At 40.3% G+C, this 27,735-nt stretch overlaps 1 long non-coding RNA gene across 1 annotated transcript; it reads right to left on the bottom strand.

The window, feature by feature from the left end:
- LOC148318186 (uncharacterized) lies at positions 1-24,488 on the bottom strand. Its single transcript, XR_015839957.1, has 2 exons — positions 24,397-24,488; positions 1-238 (listed from the first exon to the last, which is right to left on the bottom strand). It is a non-coding gene; the product is annotated as an uncharacterized LOC148318186 (long non-coding RNA).
- Between the last annotated feature and the right edge of the window lie 3,247 nt (positions 24,489-27,735).

The following is a 27,735-nucleotide window of genomic DNA, read 5'->3' as shown; positions in this document are numbered from 1 at the left end:
TCTCTCTCTCTCTCTCTCTCTCTCTCTCTCTCTCTCTCTCTCTCTCTGTCTCTCTCTCTCTCTCTCTCTCTCTCTCTCTCTCTCTCTCTCTCTCTCGCCGACACACCCTGAGCTGCTAACTCAGGAGACAGTTGTTGCTGGCCGCCCCAATGGCTGTCATGGCTGTCAGGCCAAATCCCGTGAATTATTGCTCCTCCAGATGTAAGAGATTTCTTAGATGCCTCCAACGGCTCGCGGTCTGTGGTGGGAAACAGAAAGAGCGCGACCGATTAGGGTTTATGTGATTTAATCCAAATAAGGGGGGGAAAAAAACTCTTTATTGTCTCTCAGTGCCTTATCAGTGACTCAACTTGTTGCACTGAGTTACCATTGCACGGAAATATCTCAAGTTTGAAAGTTAGGATGTTCATCACATCACACATGAAAAATTAACTACAGATCTCAAAGCCAGATGAAATACATTTTGACTAATATGATTTGCTGAGTCAACAGCATTTGAAAAGATATCACTTCACACTTATAGAGTGGCTGAAGCATATACAGGTATATACTCTACTGCAGATGGGTGGTGGCCTGGATGGATGGGACCCAATTTTAGAATGATATTAAACAATAATTTGATGCTTAGCATGGCACAACGGTGGTTAGCAGAGATGTGTAAATTTACTTTGCAACATATACTTCATTAACTTATTGTTAACTTTTACTCTGCTTCACTGAGCATGAAGGGTTCTGTATTCAGCATAAAAATGGGCGAATCCTGATTCGTGCCTCAACCTGCCACAGGACACGAGCGAATCAGTTTCTGCTTGCGTCATGTCAAGGACTGTCAGCAGGAATAATGGGAGCAGCAGCTTCGATTGGGGTTGAATTGAAGTCAGGTGTGTTCAAGGCCACAACGGCGCAGAACATTTTTATTTATTTATTTTTTTTTAATTGCGCCATTCTGTGAAAATATGATGACTTTTCGTAACCTCGTGCCAGACGTGCAGTGGACACCAAACATGTTTATATATAGTGATTTTGGCTACATCTGAAGGTGAAAGTTCTGATTTTATATTTTTATCTCTTTGACATTTATTTTCTAATTTGAAAATAATAATAATTTGAAGTTCTCATTTATTACTCAGTACTTGAGTATTTTTTTTTTTTTTACTGATTACTTCAAGAACCGCATTTTACTTTTACTTGTGTCATATTATTTTAATGTAAGTGTACTCTGACTGGCGAACTGGATAATTATTGGCCACACACTTTTAGCATTTGAATCCGATCTATATGGAGTTTGTATATTACAACTCTGATTGTGAGTGTTTCCTCTAGGTCAGCCTCTATGTGACAAAATATGATGAGTTAACATATCTAAAAGGGGAATTTTCTGAGCTTCTCAGGAGTTCCAGTTGCTCGCTGTTGATCGACACATGTCTCGTCTTGCCAGATTGACGCTTTACTTTAATTTCCTCCTGCATTAATCAACACTTAAAATTCAACCCCGGCTTTGCTCTGTGTGCCCTTACTCTTTCTTCTCATTAGTACTTCGTTTTACTGGACAGTTTATTTGAAATTATGAAAGCATTAAACTCTGATGTAGCAGTTTAAAAATCAATAGCTGAAATCCGAGCCGCCTCACTTAAGCTCCCCTCCTATGGCAAAGGGGATGTCTCTTTCTCCCTCACTCTCTTAAATGGTAATTTCATTTGCAGTCACTAAGACCCCGCCGATAATTACCGATGCCCTGGGAGGGAAAGGTGAGCGGAGGGAGAGCCGAGTCAGGAGAGCGAAGAAGCCAACGGAGACGGATTAAGAAAGGAGGGTGAATGCCAGCCCATTGATCAATGCTAAGCAGCCTTGGAGAAAGTACCTGAACGTGATACTTCAGTAAAAGTAGACGTATCTAAACAGAAAATAACCATCATTTATATATTTTATGTAGCAAACAAGCACAGCAAATGTAAATAGCGCATAAAATAACTAAATCCAATTTTAGTGACCAATGCAAGTTGTGCGAAGATTTGATTTGAATGTCAATATTTTCCATACAAACTCGTCACAGTTTGTTTAATAATAATACAATAAAAATATTAAACATCTTTTGAATATAAACATTTGTTCAATTACCGGTAATACAAACGCACATATGACAGTCTAATGCCCTTCCAACTTCATTGATTAAATGCATTGCGCCACACAATGCATTATATGAGTGAAACCGGACAGTATTTATTTCTTTTTTTTTTTTTTATCTTTATATTTACAGTTGACATCTGCCAGTGAATAGCAAAAATCTGTGTATTGAAATGGATTTGTGGAAACATTTTATGCATTCTAAATGTTTTAATTAATGAAACGATTAATCGGTAATCAGTTTATTTTACTGCTAAAAAGAGTACCCTCGTCTCATTCTCATTAACTCCCCCTACCGGTTTCTTTGCCATGTCAGTACAGGCAGGAGTCTTTCTTCGCTTTGTGGTCCACGATTCAGGCATTAGGTAAAAAAATAATTAAAAATTCAGATTTTTTTTTTTTTGGAGTAACAAGTAATAAAGATGTTTAGGGGGGTCTTAATTAAGAAATGTTGTGGAGGGAAAATATACAATAAAAAAAAAAGAAAAAATTAACAAGAAAACTACAGACTGAAAATTATACTTTAGTAAAATAGGAAAGTATATGAAAGTCAAAATTGATACATAACAAGACTGCCTTAAAGTACAGATTACCTCCACTGCCTGACACAAAGATGAAAAGAAAAAAAGACAGAGGGAAAAATGGTAGCCGTGAGAGGAAGAAAAAAAAATCCCTGAAGTCCTAAATACCGAGGCTTCACTTTGACATTGAACCTTCTCCGGTCTTGGGTTACATCGGGGCCATTCATTTGTAAAGAACGCGGCCCCCCCCCCCCCCCTCGCCCAGCCAGGCGCACCACACCCCATCATCCCATCCCCTCCTTCATCTCTCAAATGAACTAATCAGAAGGAAGAATATGAAGTGTCCTGCAGGATCCATTTCTCCGGGAGCATATGGCAATGATTGATGGGGGACAACTTTGACTTGCAGGTCATCTTCCTTGCGCACATCTGGGAACATGCAATAATTCTCCTAATTTTAGACCCCCTTACTTCCTCCTCCCTTCCTGCATCCTTGCTTCTTTTTTTTTTAACTTTCACTTCACATATTCTTTTTCTCTCAAGGCTAAAGAAAGCAGTGTTTTGATTGAATTAAAGGGAGGAAGACAGATGTTTATATAGACATGTTGGGACTATATTCCTGTACTCCCACTTTATTTTTTTATATAATTTTTTACAACTCCCATAATGTTTCACTACTTCTTCAAAAAGAACCTTTTTTTGTCATATAGCCACTGTAGCTAAAGTTTCCATATGTCTTTTAATTTACAATGACACATGCATACGGACAAAGAACCACAAGGAATATGAGTTATCGGTGTTTATTGCTCAAGGCTGCAAATCCAGAAATTGACAAATGCCCGCTGCAAACAAAGAGAAAGCTTGCAGGAAGTTGCATCGGGAAGTCGCATTAATCCAAAGGGAGCTCTAACATGGCCAAAAAAAAAAAAAAAAAAAGTTAAAAAGAAGATCTGAATTATTACTCCAAGTGATCAGAAATTCCCGAGGTGTATTAACTTTTCAGTGTGTTTTGGGAGAGATCAAACCTCACGACAGCTCGCGGGCCTTGTTAGCTGTGCATCGGAATCATCTTTGACTCGGGCTTTACAATAACAGAGATGAACCTCAAACGATAAATGCTTTCGGGAAACCCACCCATCCTCCTCCTGCCATGTGATGATCCCACCTCTGAAATATTCAGCGCCATTAACATTCCGATGAATATCATCCCCTTTCAGGCACAATTTGCTCTGCTCTTCAGACCTGTGGGCCAAGGCAAGGAGAGACCCGGAGCAGATCTTTATCACCTCTCATTCTTCTCGAGACCTCCTCCGCTGCCTCCTCCAAACGCTCTCGTCTGTTATTTTTGCCGCCGTAGTCAACAGGCTCTCATGAGAATTTAGTAGGAGCTTAAAAAAAAAAAAAAAAGCCAAATATATACAAATATGGAAAATGTGTTGTGCAAAAAGTAATACAATTTGGTAATTTGGTTTAGGGTAATTGTTTTTTGCAAGATATATGCACGAAAAAAATAAATATAGTTTATATTTTGAAACTTGCTATTGCCATAATGACTATTTGCTGTGCAGGTATTTTAAAGTAATATTTTAACATTAATAATGATCAAATTGTCAAAACAACTAACTACTCAAACAGTAACGGATAGAAAAACAATCTTTATTGATGCTTTATGTCCCTTCCGAGCCTTGTTTTTTTTCTTTACTGAAACTGAAATTTTATATTGGGTGTTTCGAAGTTATATTTGAAGTTACGAATGGCTCGCAATGGACTACTTAGAAAAGAAAACATCATCATAGGGCACAAGCAGGCACACCTTGTTATCACTGCACTTATTGTTTTTCTATTTATAACCTATAAGTGCATTTACTGTAATTACGACTTTAACACTATTTAGTGTTAGACTACAAATTCAGGTTACATCATCGCTGTACGAACAGGCCACCATCGTAAACTGAGGACCGGCTTCTATCAAATGCATGTTTCAAGCAACACCAGCTACACCAGTTACTTGTCTACTTAATTACTTTTCCAATTTTTTTCCATCTAAAAATACAAGCCTTCAGATTTACATTCAACATCACATTTTATTGAGTTTTTTTATATGGTTGCTGAGTTCCAATAATAACCACATGACTTGTAATTCCATGTTATGCTTTATCACTGGCTAATATTAAGTGACCTTGAAGTATGTATTCATTAGAAATCTCTATCGTTGCAATTGTCCGTGGAAGCTTTTTGATTGTAATTGGTAATGATTCGACCATGGGGCCGAATTGTTTTGCCAATCAAACCTCTGAAGCCTCTAAAACCTCACAGTTAAAAAATGGCCACAATTAGTGAGGTGTGAGAGAGCTGTAATCATGCGAGAGACCGGGCTTTACGTTCTGAGCGTAATTAGCCAGGCATTTAGGCGTCTTAATTGGCCACATTCAATGCCGGGGCGATCACTGATGAACCACTTCGTAGCAGATTTATGGATTAGCTCTTCACGCATGTAACTACCAGGTGAGGAATTAGCGCTCGTAATGCTTCCCGGCCAATGAAGACATCTGTATTGACTAAAACTGGAAACTGCTTTCTACTCTCCTTAGCATTTCCCAACACTTGCCTCGACTTGGCATTTTTGAGAATCTTTATGGATGTCCTCAAGTATCTTTAAATTAAAATTTAAATCATTTGGATCCAGATAAATGTTTTCGCTAGATTAAACATCTACTTCAAAACTGCATGTCCAAACTATGTAATTCCAGTGGAGCAATTTTTTTTGCAGTCTGAATGTGATTGACTACGGTGACCTTTAAGGGTCAAAAGGCATTTGGTGAAGCGCTTTAAACCGAAAAAGTTGAATTTGTGATGAGCAATCTGTTTATTAATGAGAAAATTCTTCAATCTGAATATTTTAAACCACAACAACAGATTAAAATGTATGATAAAAGTAGATTTATTAATTATCAATTATTAGACAAATATAACGCTAATCATAAAGAATATCTAAAACTGTAAACACTCTTAGTATTAACAATTCCGATAGACATAGTAAGAAATATTCATCCGAGGCCCGTCATTTTATATTAAAGCTTTTGACACCAGGCCGATGTGTTGTCATGCCGTTTTTTGTCATAACATTCACCGTAACTCATAAATGTCATTTATCTAACAAAAGAACTTTGCGCTTTGTGCCAACAAACGAAACCACTAGTTATAGACATGCCATGTTGCATTAAATCATGTTTACCCACATGTATGCTCGCCACACATGTGTGAAAACACTGACTAAATGTATGCTTGTAAAAAAAAAAAAAAGTACACTGTGACCGCTGCTCAACAACAAAATAAGATTTAGTGCTGCAATATGTCTTATCTTTTGAGTTACGTGAACAGATGCAGCAGGCCTCACCCACATCCGTGTATTGTAGGTGCGCCACATTTTGGAACACGTTCCCCTCCCTGTCTCATCGCCATGAGCACTGACTTGAAACAGGAGGTTATAAACGGGAGAGACATCGCTTGTCCAATAGATTAGCGTGTCCCCAAACGTCACATGCCTCGGCCAGCGCACGTCACCGCCTGTCTGGAGGAGCCTGTCGAGCTTCATTAGAAAATGCGAAGATGCAAGGAACAGAGAAATGTGTTCCAAAGGTAGACAAAAAGATGAAATGCATCAAACATTATACGGGATTGGACATCTGTATGAGTCAAGCAGGCCTGGGCCTCCCGCGTTTTCATCTTTTCAGATCAAAAATAAATATTCTTGACCGTGCATCATTATTATTCAACACAATGCGTGCATTCGGACCAACAAAAGCAACTGCAGGCGGGGGCGAGAGCCATTCGGCATTTCAAACGCCCCTGAGATTCCACATATTCAAATACCGAGGGACCTCCTCTCATATTTATTGTGGGAATCAGAATTTATGATGAGTAAATTGGGCTTCTTCATCTGTGTACCGGGGGGTTGCAGCATGTAGCCAAGATAGCTTGACTTATTGATTACAGGGAGCCGTATGCCCCATTTCAAAGGGAAGGAGAGCCCCTGCCACGCAACTTCTGAGAATTAATTTGCCCGGCATGGGCCTTACTTCATAAGAAACATATGTCTGCGCACACACACACACGCACACACATGAACACACACAAACCAAAGCCTGCAGGTAAAAAAAAAAAAAATCACACACGCACAAAGAAAACACACATGCAGCTGCTCCCAGATCCCACACGCACCCTTACGCGCACACACACCCACACACACATCAATTGATACAGACTGTGATCATCCAGTACTTGAGACAAACACATACAAAGAGTTGCACTAACCAGTTGTCACCAATGCAGAGGTGGAAAAAAGTGAGGGCGGTAAAACCCTTCACCTATAGGACCATCCAGCATACTGCCGGGGTTCTGGCACCAATCCCAACCCATGACATGGACCCATCCAAAGCTTTCCTCCACAGCTGAACTAGCAGTGGCTCATCCCTGGCATTGTCCACTGGATCGCCCTCTGCACCCAGACACCGGCTCCTATTTCACACGGCAGCAGCCGCGCTAATTTATCATCGCCGCCGTGACAGAGAGCACATCTGTGCGCGAACGGACCCGGGCAGGGAAGCAGGAACGAGAGTGGGAGAGGGAAGAGGTGCAGGAAATATGGCCGACAATAGGAATGGGATCGTTTTAACGGGGGTCATATTTTGTTTGAAGGGCCCCATCTTAGCCTTTTCTCCACCTCCATTATAACATGCTCGGAGCCAAGAGAGCCCTTATACCTTCTTATATTACAGCAGTACAGGTGCCAAATGGACAATTATTTAAGACCACGGGGACAATGATTTTTTTTTTTTAATTCTGTATAGCAATTGACAGGTGCAACAGGTTGTACTATAGTCGTCATGCTATCTTAAGCAATCAGAAGCCTAAAAACTTTAAAGGCTTATGCTTCCTTTCCTACTTTAATAGTCACCATCCTCTTGCAAAAGGTATGTATACATTTACCTGCATTATTCACAAATAAATGACGCAAATGTCCCCACATTATCATTAAAACAAGTGTACATATACTCCTTAAGCAAACAAATACACAGAATTTGAATCAAATTATCATTTTAAAAATGATAAGGTTGTGTTATCAAGGTGATGTGCAGCTTGTTTACATGTGCTTCTTAATACACTTACGTGTGTGCATGCAAGTTTTGCCTCTCACACGTACACACACCCACACACGCACACACACATCCGCCCGCATACAATTGCATGTGTGCGTTCAAGCAAGCATATCTGTTTACTTTTACTTCCAAAACCCACTCACATTAGAATGCAAGAGACAGGACACATCTCCCTGCTCCATGAACCACAAGACAGTTCAGTCAGAATATTTTACACAACACACACACACACCCACACACTAAATAGACCACCATGCACAAACACACACGCCTCCCTGGGGTGGCCTATATGCGGTGCCTGGGGAGTGCAAAATGGAACTTTCTAAAAGCCAAAAATCACTTCTGCCGAACAAACTCGCCTTGCTGAACAATAGTGCGCTTGTGTCTCACAACAGGCCCGTCATTATCAACAAGGAATGATGTCGCTGATGCGTTTTTTGGTGGTTTTTTTTGGGGGGGGGGGCGGGGGAGTTGGGGTAGGTGATGCCTCTCCTGAATGCTTGCTAAAAAAAAATCCTTGAAATCCCAGCGTTCATAATTTTACTCTGGTGCGAATCTGAAGCACTCCAGACGGCAAACTTACAGAATTGTACTTGTTGGCCGTGCACATGTCGCAATATTCTGAAATGAAACACTTCTAAAAAAAAAAAAAATGGCTTTTTTAAATATTTTGTTTCTCTACATGAATCTAAGAATAAACTAGGGCTCTTTTGATTTTTTTTCCCTTCGGCTGTGGTGAATCATTTTATATAAACATAGACACCCACAAATGTACAGTATACGGACAAACACACACCTGCACCTCCTGCTCTTATGAAGATAAATATGGCAAGGGCTAGACTTTCACCCACACCCACTGAGCGGGACACACACATCCATCTTTGTTGTATTCACTGTTCTTGTGTGTGTGAGTGTGTGTGTGTTTGTGGGTGGGGCGGGGGGGGGGGGTCTTTGCATATTGGGGATAGAGTAGCAAGGGTGTGTGCACCTCACTGCCTTTTCAATGTATGGAAATGTATGTGCATTTTTTAAAGTAAGGGAGGGGGTTAAATTTATTTCTTGTCCCCCGCAACCCCTCTCCTGCACCTCACTCCCCCCCCCCCCCCTCCCAGCTCTGCCGCCACCACACCCATGTACCCTGTGTCCCTTCTTCTCGCCCCACACCTCATTCGGGGAGCTGATAGACCTATGGATGCATGATAGATGTTGAAGGCGCGAGTAAGGAGGGGAATGGGCATGCGGGGGGGGGGGGGTCCCTGCTCGGATGCATACATACACGCTTGCATAGATGTATATACAACATCCAAAACCACACACACACATGCACACGCGACATGCTCGCAAATGTGAGATTTGCACGCATACCAAAGGTAATCCATAGTTTTACATAATGGCGGGCGGGAAGGAAGGTTATAGCTAGGAGTTGGGTGGTAAAGATAATATGAATCATCTGACTGTGTATGTACACACAGTCCACCAGGGAGATGGTGATATTCTATAGGGGAGTATAATAAGATATGGAAAAGCCCACCCCCCACCCATCACGTCCACCCGCGCCCAATTGTCAAGAACACAGATGTGAAAATCATATGTGAGCTTTGTGCAATTTTCACAACATACAGATTAGAACGTTAAAATATATAGAAAGTGTTTTAATATGCAGTGGATGGCGATCTGGTGTGTGTGTGTGTGTGTGTAATTTTATGTATGGAGTTTGTTTGTCACAGGAATTAATTTAGCAGCTCACACTCTCACAGCAAACAAAAGTACAGTCGCTGTGTTAATTATTCCGAGGAAATTAATTTTTTTCCTCCGAATATAATTAACAGCATTTAACCATCAGGGACAGAATGAGATAGATCAAAGATTTATATTTGATGTCATGCAGATAGCATTTCTTTTCTTAAATGAGCAAACCCTCTTTAACTGTATAATTATCTGTGGTGAGATGAGTTCCTTTTGTGTTAATTCTGGAAATGAAATCGTCTCCAAAGAATTCGATGGAAATTAATTAGGAATAACAGCAAGACTGGCGCAAAGATTGCATTTCAAATGCAAATAATTGTGTTTATTTTATTTTCATTTCATCTATCACAGTTTTACAGAATCAATTTAATCTGAATCACAGTTTCAGTCAACAAAGTCTGAACATTTATTAATTCACCTGCAATAGCGCTCATTTACGAAGCAGCTTTTTGAGCGTGCATCACCCCCTCTTTCCCCTTTCCCTAAATTTCTGCTGTCGCTGACATGCACACTGATGTCCACATATATCACCAAATAGACTGAGATAGGGTGTGTGCGTGTGTTCGTGTGTGTGTTTGCGAGCGAGCGAAAGCGAGGGAGAGGGAGGTTGAATTTTGAGCGCCCAGTATGAGCTGCCCCGGTGAAAAATAGAATTGTTTCCTCCATATTAGGAATCAAAGCCCGCCGTTATTGTGGCCACCATTTTGACTGCAGCCGACAGACCTTGAGGAGGCAGGTGCGCCGCCAACACTGTGTAGGTGTCAGTGCATTTCATTTGATTATTGACATTTTTCTTAAAGCATGCTTTTGAAAAAACATTTCTGCCCAGTGTGCTCTTATGTCATTCATATTTTGAAATATATTTTTTTAATGGATGGATGCTTGGATGGATGGATCGTTCCATGTGACGAATATGGCCGACGGTGTTCATGTGTGCTGCTGGTGCACAAGCATGTATTCCTTGTATGTTTATACACCCCCCCCCCTCTCCATCATGCCCCAACACACACATTCACACACACACACACACACACGCCATAACCACCCGGTGCGTTTCCAGAGGACCCTTGAACTTGACCATGGAGGGAGAGGGGTGACGCCATCTGAGCTGAGGCTTAAAACAAACCACTGATGGACAACAAAGACAGGCTTGTAGGGAGGTGGGGGTGTTTGGGTTATAAAGCTTGGGCTGCTTTTGGGGGGTGTTGCTTAAAGGTGCAGACTTCAGGGGGAAGAGGTTCATCTATGCTTCTTTCCAAATATCTTTTTTGTACTGTTTAATTTAAATCTACTTTATTGTCCTCTTTTTTTTTTTTGTAAATCACTCTACATGTATGGCTAGTAATAATTTTCTGATAACCTTTTTTTATCAAATTTTTAGTTGACCAAGAATTGAGTTGTAAATTATTATTATTAGAAACGTGTGTGCTGATATTTCTGGTCAGGCAGGTGTTCTGCATAAAAATATTGATGAAGCATTTCATTAGATATCTGCAACTAAATCAGATTATTTATTTTTTTTTTGCAAATTGTTGCTGAGTTTTTAGTGTCACCGTCAGCATGATATTGACGATTGTTGTCACTGCACTGCAAATAATGTAGAAAAACAAAATTATGACTAATGGTGCATGTGCGACTAATACTGTGTTGCATGTGTGTGGAAATATTTTTATTTTTAATATTACATAATTATGGATGATCGCCCAAAACAACCTCAGAAAAATAAATTAAAAAATGAATTAAATAAGGGCAGATTGCATGTTGATGGTGAGACAAGAGGAGGCCTTGCAATGCAGAGGGAGAAAAGGTATTGGAGGAGGAGCTAGGATGTCAAACAGGTGTGTGCATGAGGGGGGGTCAGAGAGCATCTCTTTTTGGCGAGGAAAATGAAAACTGCACGCCCATGTTTGCGTGTGCGCCCATCCTAATTGTGAGAGCAAGGTGAGGGGTGAGCTCTAGGCACAAAAACTGCAGCTAGAGACGGCCAGTCATAGGCAGCCTACACTTGATGGTTGTGTATGCATGTGTGTGTGTGTGTGTGTCGGTGTTTTAATAGCAACGGTCGGAGAGCCTCTGTCAGATGGTCAGCTAATTGGCCGTCTCACAAGTACAGAGGAGGCTGCTGGCAAATTGGCAAAAAAGGCCAAGCAGCTTCAATCTGATAGCAAACTTCTCTCTTGTCACGATGCTGTCCATTAAACAACAGCTTAAGTCAGGGAAATGGAACACAAATAAAAAAAAAAAAAAAAACAGAATACAAAACAGAAGGGGCTAAAATAGTTCTGTAATTGTCCTTTGGAGACTCACTCGAGCCGCGTGGAGCGAGACAGCACGGATCATGCTGGGTTTAGCGTAAATAAAAATTTACTTTAACTTATTGGGCGCTTTCTTCCTCTTTTTGTGTGTGTGTTTCCCTTTTTTTTTTTTTTTACAAGCCTCATGTATTTTAATCCATGTAAAGTCCCAACTGGGTTCCAATTAGGAACATGTTTCCCAGCACCCTGAGGGAAAACTGCTAATTATGCTGTAGGTTGTGGTCGGGACTTGTGAGCGAGTATTTGTGTATTTGGGCATGTGGCTTCAAGGAGGCTTTACTGCACTCCAGTCTATGATTTTCTTTGTTATCTCCCTTGTAGTGTTTACAACGCTGACATTGCTATCCCTATCAAACGTGGGAGCATAATTAGACACATTGCACTCACGTCTCAGTTGTTTATCATGTGTTGTGCTCTGAGTTTGAAGCATTTTTTAGCCTTGATGTGTCTAAATATTTCATGCATCAGAGTGTGGGGAGGTAATTATTTTTATATATGTTTATACAAGTAAGTAAGTAGCTACTGTAGAGACACAATTGCCATGCGATCTGAGGCTTTGATCATTGAAGTGGAATCGACTGATGGTATGAGGAAAAAAATGTTAGAATGAAAATCGTTATATGATGAGAAAATGTTGGGTGAAATTCATTATTTTTAAGATTGAAAAAATAAATACATTTTTGTCGCAAGAAAGCAGAATTTTTTATGTTGCAAAAAGGGGTCGTGCATGTCATAGAATACATATTTTTTATAATGGAGGGAAAAAAATTGTTGCGACTGTTTGTTGCAAAAAAAAAAAAATGTGAAAAGAGCATTGTCATGTCAATAAAAAAGCTGGCGGGCTGTTACATGGAAAAACAAGTTATGTGACGGGAATTAATTTGTAATATTAATTGAAATACAAATGACATAATAACCAAAAAGTTGTCATTACATAAAGCGAGAAATGTCATGATAGACAACATAGTCATTATGTTATAGAAGAAAAAGTAGCAAAGTGTGTGGAGAAGGGTGTACCAAAAATAAACTTAAAATAAAGAAATAAAGTCACTATTATTGTCTTTATATTACAGGCAAAAATACCGAAACATGTTATTATGCAATTTTGCAAGAAAATAAAGTTAGTAAATTCTGAGGAAATTTGTAACGTTACAGGAATGAAGTCATCATGTCTACATGAATGAACTAGTATAAAGTTGAAATGGGATGAGAAGATTATTAGTGCAGTCATGATATTACAGGAGAAAAAACTAATAACAGTCAAATGGATAATTAAGTCGGAATGTTACAAGGATAAAATCTATGATACGAGAAAAGTCATAATTCTATGCGAGAACAAAAATTATTTCAATAAAACATTTTAGGAATTTGCTCGTTTACTTATGTAAAGTCCAAATGTTACAAAAATTATGTCTACGTACCTGGGAACATTTTTACCAAGTCTGTGAAATATGAGGTGAGAAAAGTCACAACTCTACATATGACTTATTGTAAAATTCCACATGTAAATTCCAATGTTTTTGCAGCCTGTCTTTTCCTTTTCATTTTGGCTCTACTTCTTCGTACATCACTGCACATGCACGTTGATTTGTTTGCGTGTGTGAGCGCACACATGCGTGTAGAGACTATTTTGAGTGTGACAGGTAACCATGCCCTAATGCTCCTTAACTCCCCACTCGCATTCTCTAACCTTGAGAGGCGAGAGTGACGCTGATCTAGTGGACGGCGCGGCTCTTGGCGGCAACAAAATGTGCCGAAATGCTGAAAAATGTCCCTTCAGATAAAATGGATGACCCCCACTACAGTCAGTTGGTATCAATACTTTGTTTTGCAAGGCTGAGCTGACAAGAAGGGCCAAGAAAATGTTGATTTTTCTTTTGTTTTTTTATTTTGCTCGTACGGTTTTCGGCAGTTTGAAAAGCTTGCCGCAGCCCTGTATTTATTTTCAGCGCCTGAGTGTTTTTTGAGGGGGATGCTCGGGCCTCCCTCGCTGCGTATTCATGAACTTATTGTGCTTGCCGCTATTTCCAGATCATGTATCCCCACAGAGGGAATCAAACGTGCAATATTTACAGTATTTTTCTCCATCAAAATTAAAGGACGGGGAGGCCTGAGAGGGGCGCAGGGGAACTTTTGAGAAGGCAAAGCAGCATAATTGTTTTGCTATCCAATCTGGTGTTGTACAACACATAATGTATGGGTATTTCATGCAGCCGCCAGACTGCCAAGATGTTTTCAATTTGGCATGGCCTGAGATCATGATATCACAGAGAAAAAAGAACGAGCGAAAAAGCTTCCAGCCCGGGATGGACAAAGTGGCGAGGGGGCGATCATTCCATCCAATTCAAAGCCTTAAATTTTTTTTTCTCTCTCTCTCTCTCTCTCTCTCTCTCTCTCTCTCTCTCTCTCTCTCTCTCTCTCTCTCTCTCTCTCTCTCTCTCTCTCTCTCTCTCTCTCTCTCTCTCTCTCTCTCTCTCTCTCTCTCTCTCTCTCTCTCTCTCTCTCTCTCTCTCTCTCTCTCTCTCTCTCTCTCTCTCTCTCTCTCTCTCTCTCTCTCTCTCTCTCTCTCTCTTGCTCTCTCTTGCTCTCTCTCTCTCTCTCTCTCTCTCTCTCTCTCTCTCACAGTTGCTGAGGCACTGAAAAAGCAATCTGCGACATACCCCAGGGTCATGTCTGTGGCCGGATGATTTGTGTGAAATGTCATACATTAAATATAAGTTTAACATTCAGCCCGCTACACTGTAAAACTGCCCTGTTGTTGCCACAGTCCGCCATTTCCCTCTGTGCGGGGAGGCTCCGGGTTCAGGAAAGCGGTCACAAAGGAGTCGGACACACATGCACGCACGCGCATACACGCCAACCCCCTGTGTCTGCCCAATCTTGGAAAAAGAAGGAATGAAGGCGGCGTGGACGGCAGGGAGTTGTGAGCCCATTCAGGCCACAGCTGCATTTCATTTACGAATGGAAGAACTTTTTTCAAGGGTTGAAAAATACATCAATATAATTTCTCCCCAAAAAATTCATCTATCTTGTATTTTTCCAAAGGAGGTTTACAGTTCCAATAGGTAGACAGGCAGAGAGACAGTTTGTCTAGAGGCGTACATTGAATTCGCAGCCCCGCTGAAATGAGAAAGTAAGAGAGGTGAGGATGGGGAAAGGGAGGGGGTTGTAACTAATTCATAAAGTTTCAGGAAGATAGCAGCAGCTGAGAGGAAGAAAGAGGCGAGAGACAGAAGGGGAAAAGGTGTCTTGTGGGACTTGAGTGAGGCAGTCATCCCAGAGAAAGGAAAAGGAAGACAGTGTCCATCCAAGCAGATGAGACAGACATGACAGAGAGGGTGCAAAGGATGTCATCCACAGCAGATGGGCAATTGATGACTTTTCTCTTTGTCTTTTTTCTCATTTCTGCTCTTGCGGCTGCCTTGTTTGTTTGCTTGGAGAGTTTCGAGAATAAAAAAAGTTACCCTGTGAATCAGCGAGGTGACGTCAAGTGATCAAGTCAAACATGGCAATGGGATTTAATCACTATGGAAAACTGAAGATTATCGTTTGGCATTAATGCTGGTGTGGATGTTATAGCAATTTATATATTTATTTTTAATTGAATTGTGTCGCTCTTCACTGTAGTTGCAATCAGGTGTGATGAAGCTGAGCAGGTGAATATTCCTGTATGTAATTACCTGCTGGCTTTCCCCCAAATATTCTTATCTACTTGGCACAGTTTGATTCTGTTTGCCATGTTTGACAACATTTGCATCCCAAAAGCATCCAAATTCAGCTTATTTTTATTTATTTATTTTTTTTTGCCATGAAAGAGTGAGATTTATCAATTTTACCTTGAAGGTGTTGCACTCGCCGCTGCATTTGTAAGCAAGCCAGGACCCTTTGAAGACAAACACGGCATCTGAACAGACCCCTCCCTCCATTGCTCCCCCTTTTCCTCCTATCTACTTCAAAGCTGAACGTATAAGATGAAGGTTTGCAAAGAATTGGAAAACAAATTGTTCATTTGTATCTGGGAGGAGACCAGGCACTCGAGCAAATTCTCGCCGCATGTTCTATTTACACTTGCTGCAGGTTCGTGTAAATCGTACACTGATCATTACCTTTGGCGCCATTCCACTGATGTGTGTGTTGCTGTTTTTGTTTTTCCACAAGAATGAGCTGAAATATTCTTTAATCAGTTTGTCAACAGTAAACACAGGATTTTTAAACTAAGGATCATTTTGTCGATGTCAAGACAAGTGAAGCAGCTTTAGTTAAATTATTATTATACCTTATACAATCCAAAAAAATAATTTTTTTAATTTTTTTTTATATTGCAATAAATCCAGTGATAATAACCAAGTGTAGTTACTAAAGCCATAATGACAAATAAAACATAGCCTTATATAAACATTAAATTGATCAAATATTGGAAAAATCTGGCTCATTCTCTCATATAAATAACACAAAAGTCTCGTTGTACTGAAGGTTTAGGGAAAAAAAAACATGAGTGAATTAGTGTGTAGACTGAGGTATTGTTTATTACACCTCTATGCGCATAATAGAACTCTTTTCCACCAAATTGCACCCAACATTAAATAAAGACACAAAAGAAGCGCTACCAACGACTGACGTAATAGTCTATATTCCGTCCTCGAAGATGCTTTTTTTGAAAGTGCCAAATTCCACCAATCTTGAGAATAGCGCATGCCTCAAGTGTGCGCTGCATCAATCTTCGTCTTGTCAGTGTTTGATTGAGAAAATGAAAGACGATGCGTCCAAACAAAATTGCGTTCCAGGCCCTCTCCTAAAGCAAACGTACGTGCTATCTTGGGAGTTCAGTTAACGCCCAAAGTGGTCGGTGTCAGCTCGCGCGGGGATTGAGCACTTTTGAGTCTGCAAGTTCAGACTTTGAATGGCTCCGTACAGCCTGTACTGGTCCACATGGAAGTGTACTCTATGTCATGGCATACTGTCATTTATTATGAGCTTCAGACCTTTGATAGGGAAAAATTGGGAGACGGGTGAAGGCCAGACTGCAGTTGCGCGGCCATTATCCACAGGCAGGCAAATCAAGGCAGCAAATCAGGAACAATGGAGGCCCCAAATAGCAGAGTGGGGATCAAAGCAGCGCTAACTGGCCATTGCAATCCAATTGAAATGTTCACTTTGCATCTCTCCAAAGGTAATGGACGTGAAGAGGGGTAGGTGTAAAGAAAAGGCTGCCCGCTCACATTTGACGCAAAATTATGGAAGCGAAGTCGAGAAAAAAGGAGAAAAGAAATGCATGTGACAGCCTTGGCCTTCTCAAGTCATCTACTGTAGAAGCTTGCTAATGTCCCTAGGTTATTTCTTTTTTTTTCACTTTGAATTTGCCAAGATCCATTTTCTCACTGCCTTTTTCCCCTTTCTTCCTTTGAACCTTCCAACAGTAACATTACGATGATATATGAGATATTATAGCCCTCGCGCATGCGGCGCGGGACTATCTCTTCAAGTGGCCCCTTCTTTCCCCTTCGCCTGGCGTCCCATAGCCCCTCTTCCTCTTTCTGTCTCCACATTACTTCCATCTCCTCATTTGAATGTGTTGATCACCTGGGGAGATGCTGCATTAATGCTGAGCCCGGCAAAAAGCAGAATCTCCTCTTTATTTATCTGCGCTATTCCTCCCAATCTTTCCAGCACATTTCACTCAATCACGCAACTCAGGCCGTTCCATTAGCCACATAGGGGCGTTTTACCCCATTGAGCACAACACGCCCTGCACTTCTATGAATATAGATTCCCCTAAATTATGTATAATGGGAGTGCTTGGAATTTTTTGCATTTTTACTAAGAGCATTTGAGGATGTTTTGAGTTGTTTCTGGCTACTTTTCTAAGTGCTTCTTGAAATTCCGAGCGTGTGCCACTGTGCGGCGATGGCCCATTTGCATCTTTGTTTTTCCAAGTTTTCCCGCGGTAAACGGAGAACTGTTGACATTTATCGTCATCTAAAGTTGGTACAGTGTCAGTATAATGAGATGAAATGAAATGTTGTAATGTTCCTTATAAGCCACTTACCGCACGACTGAACTATTAATACAGACTACATTCTTTAAGGGGGCACATGAAATTCATGGGGGGCCTATAAATTTAATGATGATACTAAATTAATAATAATGAATAATCTATAAAAAAAAAAATGCATACACGTATGCAACATTCGTTTTTTACGGTACACACTAATTTTCTAAAAATGTTCTGTCTCCGGAAAAGACAATTCTCGCAATTTACAAATGCTGATCAGTGGATTAAAAACATTGTTGCTGTGTCATCACGTGGTGGAAATAGAATTTTTGAGCCGGTCCCCATTCAACACTGTAGTGGAGTTAAAATGAAAAGAACTGCTCGGGGCAGCATTTAGCTTCCGGCCGCTAAACAGGCGATGTTAGTACAACAACATTAGCTTCTTAACTTCCATGCCGTGGATGTTTGTTTCCGCTCATGCAGTTGAGAACTTTGGCATCCGTAGACCGCACAGTTTGCAGCGAATTTGTGAAGTCGATTTCAGATAAACACCTCATAGGCGACCCTGGAGGTGGTCTTTTTGCATGTGCTTTTAGCCGCTTCAGGAGCATCAATGTCGGATAGCGAGCTTCACGACAACCCTAGTTGTCGTGCCTTGGTGAAAAGTTGAACTTATATGTATATGTAGTGCAGAAAAAGGATGGATGGATGGACAGAAAAATTGACACCAAAGTTGCAGCAAGGAGGCCCACTCCACAGCCGAGGGTGGCCGCATTGGAACGTGAGTGGTGTCGGCCTTGTTGAACTAACAAGCCAACACGGATGAATTAGAAGCTAATATATAACATCCTACTTACAGTTAAACTTGCAAAAAGCTTCTCCAAACGCATTGTGTTTGCGTATTTTGGTGACTTATTAATGACACAACATGACAGAAACTGCACCTAAGCTGCAAATTGGCTGCTCATTTTTACTCTTTTAAGTCAGCCATGGAAAGACTAATATTTTTGTGCCGTTTTCAGAGGATGCAGTTTTGACATTATTACAAATGTATTTACAATCACTTTGAATGGACAAATTGTGATCGGTCCCTGGTGTGACTTCCACCAAGACATGGAAGGAGGAGAGGGGGTGTGGCCATGTCTCTTATATTTAGGTGGCGGTTTATAAAACATATCAACTGATTTTTCCTAAGGAAATTAATAAAATATAAAATGCAAGCTAATCTACCAGAAAAATTGGACCCTCCTACTGGATGATCTCTTTAACTTGGGCCTTCCCCGAGCACGTCTTTTATATGTGCACTCAGAAATGTATTCTGAAAAATTTAAAATATTGAGATACTGTGACTTCAATAAAAAACTGATTTGAACATATTTTGTCCATATTTAAAATGGTATTTATGTCACACATCAGGCTATGTGCCCCCCGAGGAGTGCCGAAGAAAAATGGTTTTGTTCAGTAGGTCAGCGGCATGATTCTCACATGCCTTTAAAGCTAAAAAAATAACAATGACTTGATAATCGTTATTCCGTTTTATCTACAGTGTATTGAGTTTGTTTGCGCTGTCACCTCCAGATAAATCAGGTTATCACATCCCACTTGATAACACTATTTAGTTTATAAGCCAATAAGAAATAACATGATGTTCCAGGATGATGTCCTGATCATTGAACTGTTGATCACACAGACTAATTGGATGGTCAGTAATTTCAAATGAAAGTTGGCAGTTTGGTGTCCATGTTGCTCAGCAGGAGGGAAGTACACACAGTGCAGCAAAATCAACAGCAGCGGCACAATTCTTATAATCACAGCCAATTCAACATCCTCATTACCATGTCCAAGCCTCCGCTAGCTTCCAAAAAAGCTTTTAGAACTCTCGCTTTCTTTTTGGGTGATTATGTTTAGTCCGAGGCTGGCAATATAATTGCCTATAGCCAAGTGACATCTTTTGCGCTGTATATTTTGGCGGCTTACTTTCTGTAACTTTGTGATAGCAACATCTCATTGATGCAGCCCGATTCAGAATGTGCAAATGACCTTTAAGCAACGTACAGTGTGCAGATGATTTGATTGATTATGAACAATTAATCCTGAGTGACTCGGTGTGGTAATCAGCAATGAGTCGCACACATCAGCAGCAGTCAATTGCATTAGACATGACTCGACACGTGACCGAAAAACAACACACAATATGTTTTCTTTCACAAGACTACTTTCCTTACGAGAGCACAAACGCGTCTTTGCCTGCATCTTTGCTTGTATAATCAGTCAGCAGACAAACAGTCTCAAGGGAAAAGTGCAGCCCCAACATTAGTTTGCAGCCTTGTTTGCCAATTAGTTCGACAGCAGTTCCACTTTTACTTTTATTCTATTATTTTATCATGATCCACTTTGAGTTGTGCAAGTTTTTTTTTTTTTTTGGTAGTTGGATTTTCCTGTGTTATTTATTGTTTCCCCTAGGCGGCACATGAAGGAGATGAGCAGGATGGCGTGCACCTGCAAGCTATTGTCATCAGCTCTCAGTGTCAAAGTTGGCCGAATTTGAACTCTAGCTTTGCGCCCAGTGCAAGTCTTGTTTAAGGTTTGTTCTAAATCTGCGCAGGGGCGTGCTTAGACTGGGTATTGGTATTTTCATAGACTAAAGCATAGCCGACTTGATTCACCATCAATCTTTAAAATCTGGGACAGTAAAAGTGTCACGATGGCATGCCCAGAATTTCAAACCCCAAAGCAGAGCCAAAGACATACTTGAGCAAATACAGAACTTTATTCAAACATGAACATAAGCAATGAATAAATGCAAAGTAACCAAAACAAAAACCAGGCTGATGCAAATACAGAACTAACGCAAGTGGTTGGGCGGAGCATAGTGGAAGCTCGACGCTGGAACAAGTGACAAAAAAAAAAAAAAAAAACACTAAACAGAAATGAATGTCACGGAAGCCCGATTGGGAGATAGACAAGTGACAATAGCAAATAAAAATAAGTCCTTACTACACAAGAAAAGACAAATAAACATAACCAAGACAGGACTTACTAAAACCAGAATTGCTTAAGCGAGACTAAGTTACACAGTGGCCGAAAGAAGCACACAATCGACTAAGAAACCAGGCAAAACAGCACCTTTATACCCATCTGATTGAAATGTCAAGCAGGTGTGCACTGGAGGCTCCGCCCATCCAGCATGCCCAGGGAATGGAAAAACACAAGTCAACCACTGAACATGACAAAAAGAAACTGATTTGCTAGAGTCCAGGTAGAGATCGGTGAAGTGGGCACTTCCTCCACAATCATGCATCTGTGGCGTGTCTTTGAAATATATATTTTGTGACACCAATCGCGAAACTTTTCTAATAAACTTCGTATAGCAGCTTTGCTGAAACTGGAAATAAATCTCAGCCCCGCACTGTTGACTCACAACTAAAACAGATCAAAGTCAGACCTACCTCGACGTCATTCAGTCAGTGGTCCTATTTAATGGACTGTTTTACTGTGTTATTGTTATCGTGTTATTACGGCATGAATCTTCTTTTAATTTGCACGTGATGAAGCTTGGCAAAAGCAAGAGGAAAACTATTGATGAGCTGTTTTCAGTTTTGCAATTTGACAATTGGCATAGACTTTATTGGTTCCATTGTATCGAGATAATCCACTTCGGAAATTCAAAATCACTGCAGTCATTTTAGTCATTGCTGTCGATGATGCAAGCTTAGCACAGCAGTGCGGGTGTGTCATACAGTTGTGTTTAAGGTGCCACCGGGTTTCTCATTGCGTGCTGTCAGGGCATAATGGACGTGTCAGCAGAAGGAGAAGAGTTTGTCTGCCTGGGTCACCGTGCCCTTCAAGTTACAGCGACATGCAAAAAGCATCCAGAAACCATAGCAACTGAGTCTGTGTGTAGGTGTGTGTGTGGATTTATCTAAAATCTTCTACAACGTGTGTTATTGAGGAAAATGCTGCGCCGAACATCTAATCTGCTCCAGCTCTTGTGTAATTGTATAATGACTTTGATACAATTGTTAGTTTCACTTTAGAGGTTTGGGGCTGATGGAAATATATAAATATATATATATGTGGCCTCTGATTCAGATTGATTGCTTTCATAAAACCAGCCAAATATAGAAAGTCTTCCAGTAAGTGTACAGTGCACACACACACATACGCGCACTTACAAATAACCATACAACACTCGCACAGAGATGCACAAACACTTGTTATTGATCTCCAGCTTAGCTCACGCCAGCAGGTAGCCCAAGTCTCTGTTTTTTCTGACGAATTGCTTTCAGTAGCTACACATACGTGCACACACACACACACACACGCACACACCCCTTCTACTTTATATGATTGTTTCCAATGAAAATCTACACTGTTAAAATACCTCCTCTTCACATTTCAACGGATGTGATTGCAGATCTTGCGCACTCACACACACACACAAGCTGCAATGTGTGTAAGCAGTAACAAGTTGCATGCTGAAATAATTTGAATAACATCCTTCATCGTTTCTTTCTCCATCCGTACTAAAACGATGTCATTTAAAAAAAAAAAAAAAAAACATCCAGTGAGGGCATATTTTGCATCTTTCAGGACCCAGAGGCTCATGTTTAAATCACAAATTTCGATATGAATTCAGACAGCCTGATACGAGCTTTCCTTATTTTTTTTATGTATCACTTATCATATAAAATGGAATTTTAGTGGAACCTTTAATGACCCCATAAAGTGAATTCCGAGATTTGTTTTGAGTGTAATTGCATTATACATGTTTGAAGATAATGTGCATAGAATGAGAACTGTGTCGTACTCAGTTGAGGAAATATGGGGCTCTATTTTTGGAGATGGCACATGCAAAAGTGCTGGCATGTCCTGATTTTTGTGCAGGCGTGTAGTAATAGTAAGGGTGTGTCCTCGAACATATAACCGGCGAAATAGCAGGAAGCAGAAAGTCGGTCTAAAGTTGCGCTTGATCAGTCTAAATTTACGCTCACTCGAACCATGTCTAAATTCCGTCATAGCTCATCTAACGTGACCATTTTGGAGAACTTGATCGGGACACAGATTCTGAGTCCGGCATTCAAAAATATGACAACAGTGGCCATCGAACTCTCTGAATCATTGTGATAATCAATTCAATTGATTAGCTTGCTAGCTTTGCCTGTCGCTGAAAAATTTTCGCTGGATGCAACAATTTCCATTTGTGTTGTAGAGTTGCAAAAAGTGTGTTCTCAAATGTCTGTCATTTAGTGTGAGCCACCAGCTGATATTTGTTGCTACTGTGTTTAGTAAACACTCAACGTTCTCTGACATGTCTTTGTTATGTGGACCCACACACCAACGCAACAAGTAGCGAGGCCATGACATCGGACGAGCCCGCCACCCTTCCACATCTTTTAGCCTGCGAGCTAGCTGGCGAATAGCAGCTCTCATTGCTGCATGGAAAAGCTCTGCTGTGATTTCCACGGGATATATACCAGCCGCCGGAGGCTTTAAGCAAATTTGTTTACGTGTTTAAAAATATAAAGAGATACATGCTTGATGTATGACTGTATTCGTGTGACTTTAGCACATTTAAAAACGCCCACTGTGTTTGAGAGCTGAGAGAAAGGCTTGATTTTTTTTTTCTACAATTTTAAAGCCACATTTCATAAAGTTGCCGATTTTTTTGGGGGGGGGGGTTCTGTTGAATTGTCAGGCTTGTTAACAACACTCTTTTGACACCACATGTGACATTGCAAAGAAACAAATACGCATAGGACACACTTGTGATGCCTACTGAGCTGGAGTCTCGTGAACTGTGCCAAAATCTCAGGCAAACTGCACAGCCATTGAACTTGTGTTTAGTTATTGTTGTTGCTTTTTTTTTTGGCTCCGATTAGACTTACATCTTGTTTGCGTTACATCACAGAACTATTCAATGTTATTATTTTTTTTTTATTTCCCATCTCAAAAGACAAATGTAGGCTTGTGCTTCAATTATTTGAATGAAAGCCTACACTCTGTCAGTTCCAATATCCATTTCCACCGTCATTTGACATCAGTCAACATTTAGCATATTCGTCTGTGTTTAGGAATTTTACTTTTTCAGAGGCATGCCAATTTGCGACGTAAAAACAACATTCATTAGAATGGAATGTTTCTTCTTAAATTCAGTCAAGCGGTAGACAACAAAAGGAGCTTTCACTCAAGGCTGTGAAGTAAAAAGAAAAAACAGGACACAGTTTTAGCTGCCATCCTTTTTGTATGTAGTATGTGCAGACTTCTCTTTCACTTCCAGAATTTTTTTTTTTTTAAACGGAATCAAATTAAGATGTTTTTTTTTTTTAAACGGTCCCGCTCCCCACCCTTGTGAGAAGTCATAAGTCTAATTTAATTATGGTGCATAACTGTGGTAAAGGAAGCGCATACCATGAGATGGTTTGCACATACAAGCTGTAAACTGCAACTTTCTCTCCGCTAAGCACGATGTTGACTGGATCAATATGTTTCGCTGAAAATTGTAAAGCCTTCCAGTGAGAGACTTTATTTAGACTTACCTCCATCTGACCTTCTCATGCTCAGCCTTGACTCCGACTGCAGACAAGCCTTTTACCACAACCAGGTGGTATTGCAAAGTGGTGAGGTGACTAAAAAGGAAAAAAAAATAAAACAAAAAAAAAAACATGAATAGTTGTGAAAGGCCATGACGTGATTTTATCTGATCGGGCCTCAAACTTAATATAAAATGTACCATAATTTTAAAATCAATTTAATTTCAAATATCTGCACCAGGTTGAGTACGGTAGTTAACTATCACCAGTGTCAAGCACAGCAGCACAGTGAAATATCTAAAGATAAAATCAATAGATTGCAAGACAGTGGACCACTGATAATTTAATTTCGAAGAAATAACAGAAAATGCAATAACCGCGTCGAGTGCCTAAAGCTAAAAATTCAGATGGTGCCCCTCAGCCCTCCACAATAGTACCGTTATTCATGGCCCATTTTTTTTTTTTTTTTTTTTAGTCGACAGGAGTGCTGGTGGATGCTGAGTAGTATTTGAAGGACGATGTGTGAAGATCGCTTGAAGTCCGGAATAAACGTCCGCTTTTCATGCAACGTTAATCATTTGTCGGCTTACTGACGAATATTTGAAAAAAACATGTCCGGCTGTCCCTATCACGAAACTTGTGTTTTTATAAACTTTAAATTTTGTGTTTTAATATTTAATCAATCCTTGTTTTGGAAAGATTGAGTCAAAGTTGTCAAAATTGATGAAGTCTTCCATTATTTTGAGGCCTATTCCCCCCGATAATTTTCTGGGAAATCGCTTCCATTGGTGTTTATTCAGTTCAGCGTTCCAGTTGTCAGTCAGGAGTCTTGTCATTGACAGACTGACGGACCTCCGTTGATTCTCTGTTTCACTAATTGTGGCAACCAGAGTATTAGCCACTACCCGCGGTATGATGCAGTACAGTTGTAAACCACAATTAAGTACAACCACAGGAATAGATTAAATAAAACCTGTCTGTTGAAAATTGTTTATGTGAGTCTGTGTGTGTGACATGTGACAGGAGTTTGGTCCGTCTGTTTCCACGCTAAATGACACTGAACGACTGAAATCCTATGAATAAAGCAAATCCATCCATGTCAATATTTCAGTTAAAGATGCACTGATAGACGTGTAAACGGAATTTCCCTAGAGCTACTCACGCGCTCACCAAAACTACAAGACTTTATTGACATATTCTTGAAGCAGAGCAATTCTCTTGTTGAGCTTGTTGACTTGTACAGCACTCTCTTGATTTGTTTTCCCAATTCTTTTGTGGTGACTTCAAGTCATGAGCTGTTTCGCTGCAAAAGCTATGGCCACTTGATTAGGGATAGCGAGGAGGACCATAGCCCAGCTTGTGGCCTCAGTGGTTTGGTACTCAAAACATCCTGACAGCTCATATTTTATTTTGAAACAGGGTAATGCACATTATTAGTGAAAGAGGCGAATAAATATATTACCGGGGTACAAACGAAATAATAATAATTTTGGGGGAAATTTATATATATATATATATATATATATATATGCTTGTGTGTATTTTCTATTGTGTCTGTGCTTTGCATATATGCCTCTCAGTTTTTTGCCATTTTTCTGTAAAGTCGCCTGCATTGGGGTAAAAACTGTCTGAAGCTCATTGTGCTGTATACGTACGTATGTTGTTACATGCTCGCACAGGTGTGTATTTCCAGGATGGGAATACAACTCCTTGGACATTTAATCTAAGGGGAATTTCACACTAGTTACTGCTTGTCATCAAAGGTTTCTAACTTAAAATATTGTGTTTATGGGCTGAAGCTGAGAACGGGTTCAAGATTGGAAACTGCAGAGAACATTGAGAGTACTGTAAGCATGCGTTAATTTTTATTTGTTTTTTTGTCGGAGCGCATGTAATAAATGCATGCAAGAAATGTAATAGGTTATACAGAGGTTGTGTGCTTAAATTAAGAAATAAAACAAATCTCATGTATTCCTTAAGATTTGTTATGCCATTGTTTTTTTGGAGTGAGTTCTAAAAATAATTGAGATTCAGTATGTATACATTTAATATTATGTGCAATTGCAATCTGGCTTTTACTCAATGAAATGAAATCACAATGTTGCTATTTCAATTGCTTTCCGTTCAGTCAGGCAAATTAATTCAAGAGTGCACATTCAGCTTTACATTGCAGTCACACCCACGTGTTTTCACACACTTGATCCCAAGCTTTCGGGAGGACTGATCCACTATATCTCCAGTCGTATGTGTTCACTTAGCCAGGCACAGCTGCTAGCACCATTACTAAGATTTCCTGTGTGTACGTCTATCTGCCCCCTCAACTCGCACACGCAAACGCACCCACGCACACACGCACACGCACCCCCCCCCACACACACACACATACATCTCATGACCATAACCAATATGGTTTGAGCCAGAGATATTTTACGCACGTCAGTTTTTCTGATGTTCAGGTGCGTCCCTGTTAAATATGCCACAGGTTGTCATCTAAGTCTAATGCATATTGCAGCCTTTAAAAAGTATGACTCACTTTTCCAACAAAAAAACTATAATGACAAGGACAGGAAGGAAATCATAACTTGACGTGTCTGAACAAAAGAAAGCGTCTCAGCTGTGGCGCGTTCAAGCATTAATGCAACAAAGCAGAGACTAATGCTTTCTGTTTATCATGACTGCAAAGCTTTTTAAAATGGAGGCCTTAACGTTTGAGACGTACTTTTCAATCAGCTTTTTTTTTGTTGTTGTTGTTTTTGAGGGCATTGTAAATGGCAGGCTGTCTCTGAAATATGTTTGCCTGCCACGCCTGACCCACTTTCCCTGTGTATCAGTGTGTGTGTGCATGTGTGTGTATGTGCGTCCCTCTTTGCTCAGGAGGTTGTAAATGTAATCTTAGACACATGTTACTTGGCCTGATGTTTTTCAGATTGATGTCGGTTGCGATTAGCATATCTCCTGCCAAAACACAGGAGAGCTCTGTAAGAGTGCCAGACCCTCGTGTTTACGCAAACAGTTAGGTAAACACCGCTCGGCTGCCATTTTGAACAATTTCACAATCATCATTTGATGCTGTGATATATTTGGAACTCAGACTGTTAGTAAACTGACGAAAGGAGGTCAAATTTGACTGACAAGATCTGAAACTAATTTCTACCGCTGATACTCTTTCCTGCAATGTAATATTGCATATTTTAACACTCGTCCGTCCCACTCATCTGTTTCTTTAGAATACGGCCATGCAAGTGCAGCTGTGACCTACGCAATGCACTCTGTTTTATTTGCAGTATCTTGCACTGGGGGATTGCGTTTTCGATTACACGAGTAAGACAGCAGGCCGAGCACACA

Source organism: Idiotropiscis lumnitzeri, chromosome 19 (assembly GCF_059441095.1).
Source record: "Idiotropiscis lumnitzeri isolate Australia: NSW breed Sydney's pygmy pipehorse chromosome 19, RoL_Ilum_1.0, whole genome shotgun sequence".
NCBI classification, from domain to species: Eukaryota; Metazoa; Chordata; class Actinopteri; order Syngnathiformes; family Syngnathidae; genus Idiotropiscis; species Idiotropiscis lumnitzeri.
Note: the sequence above shows the minus strand (reverse complement) of the source record. Positions and strands in the feature narration are given on the sequence as shown.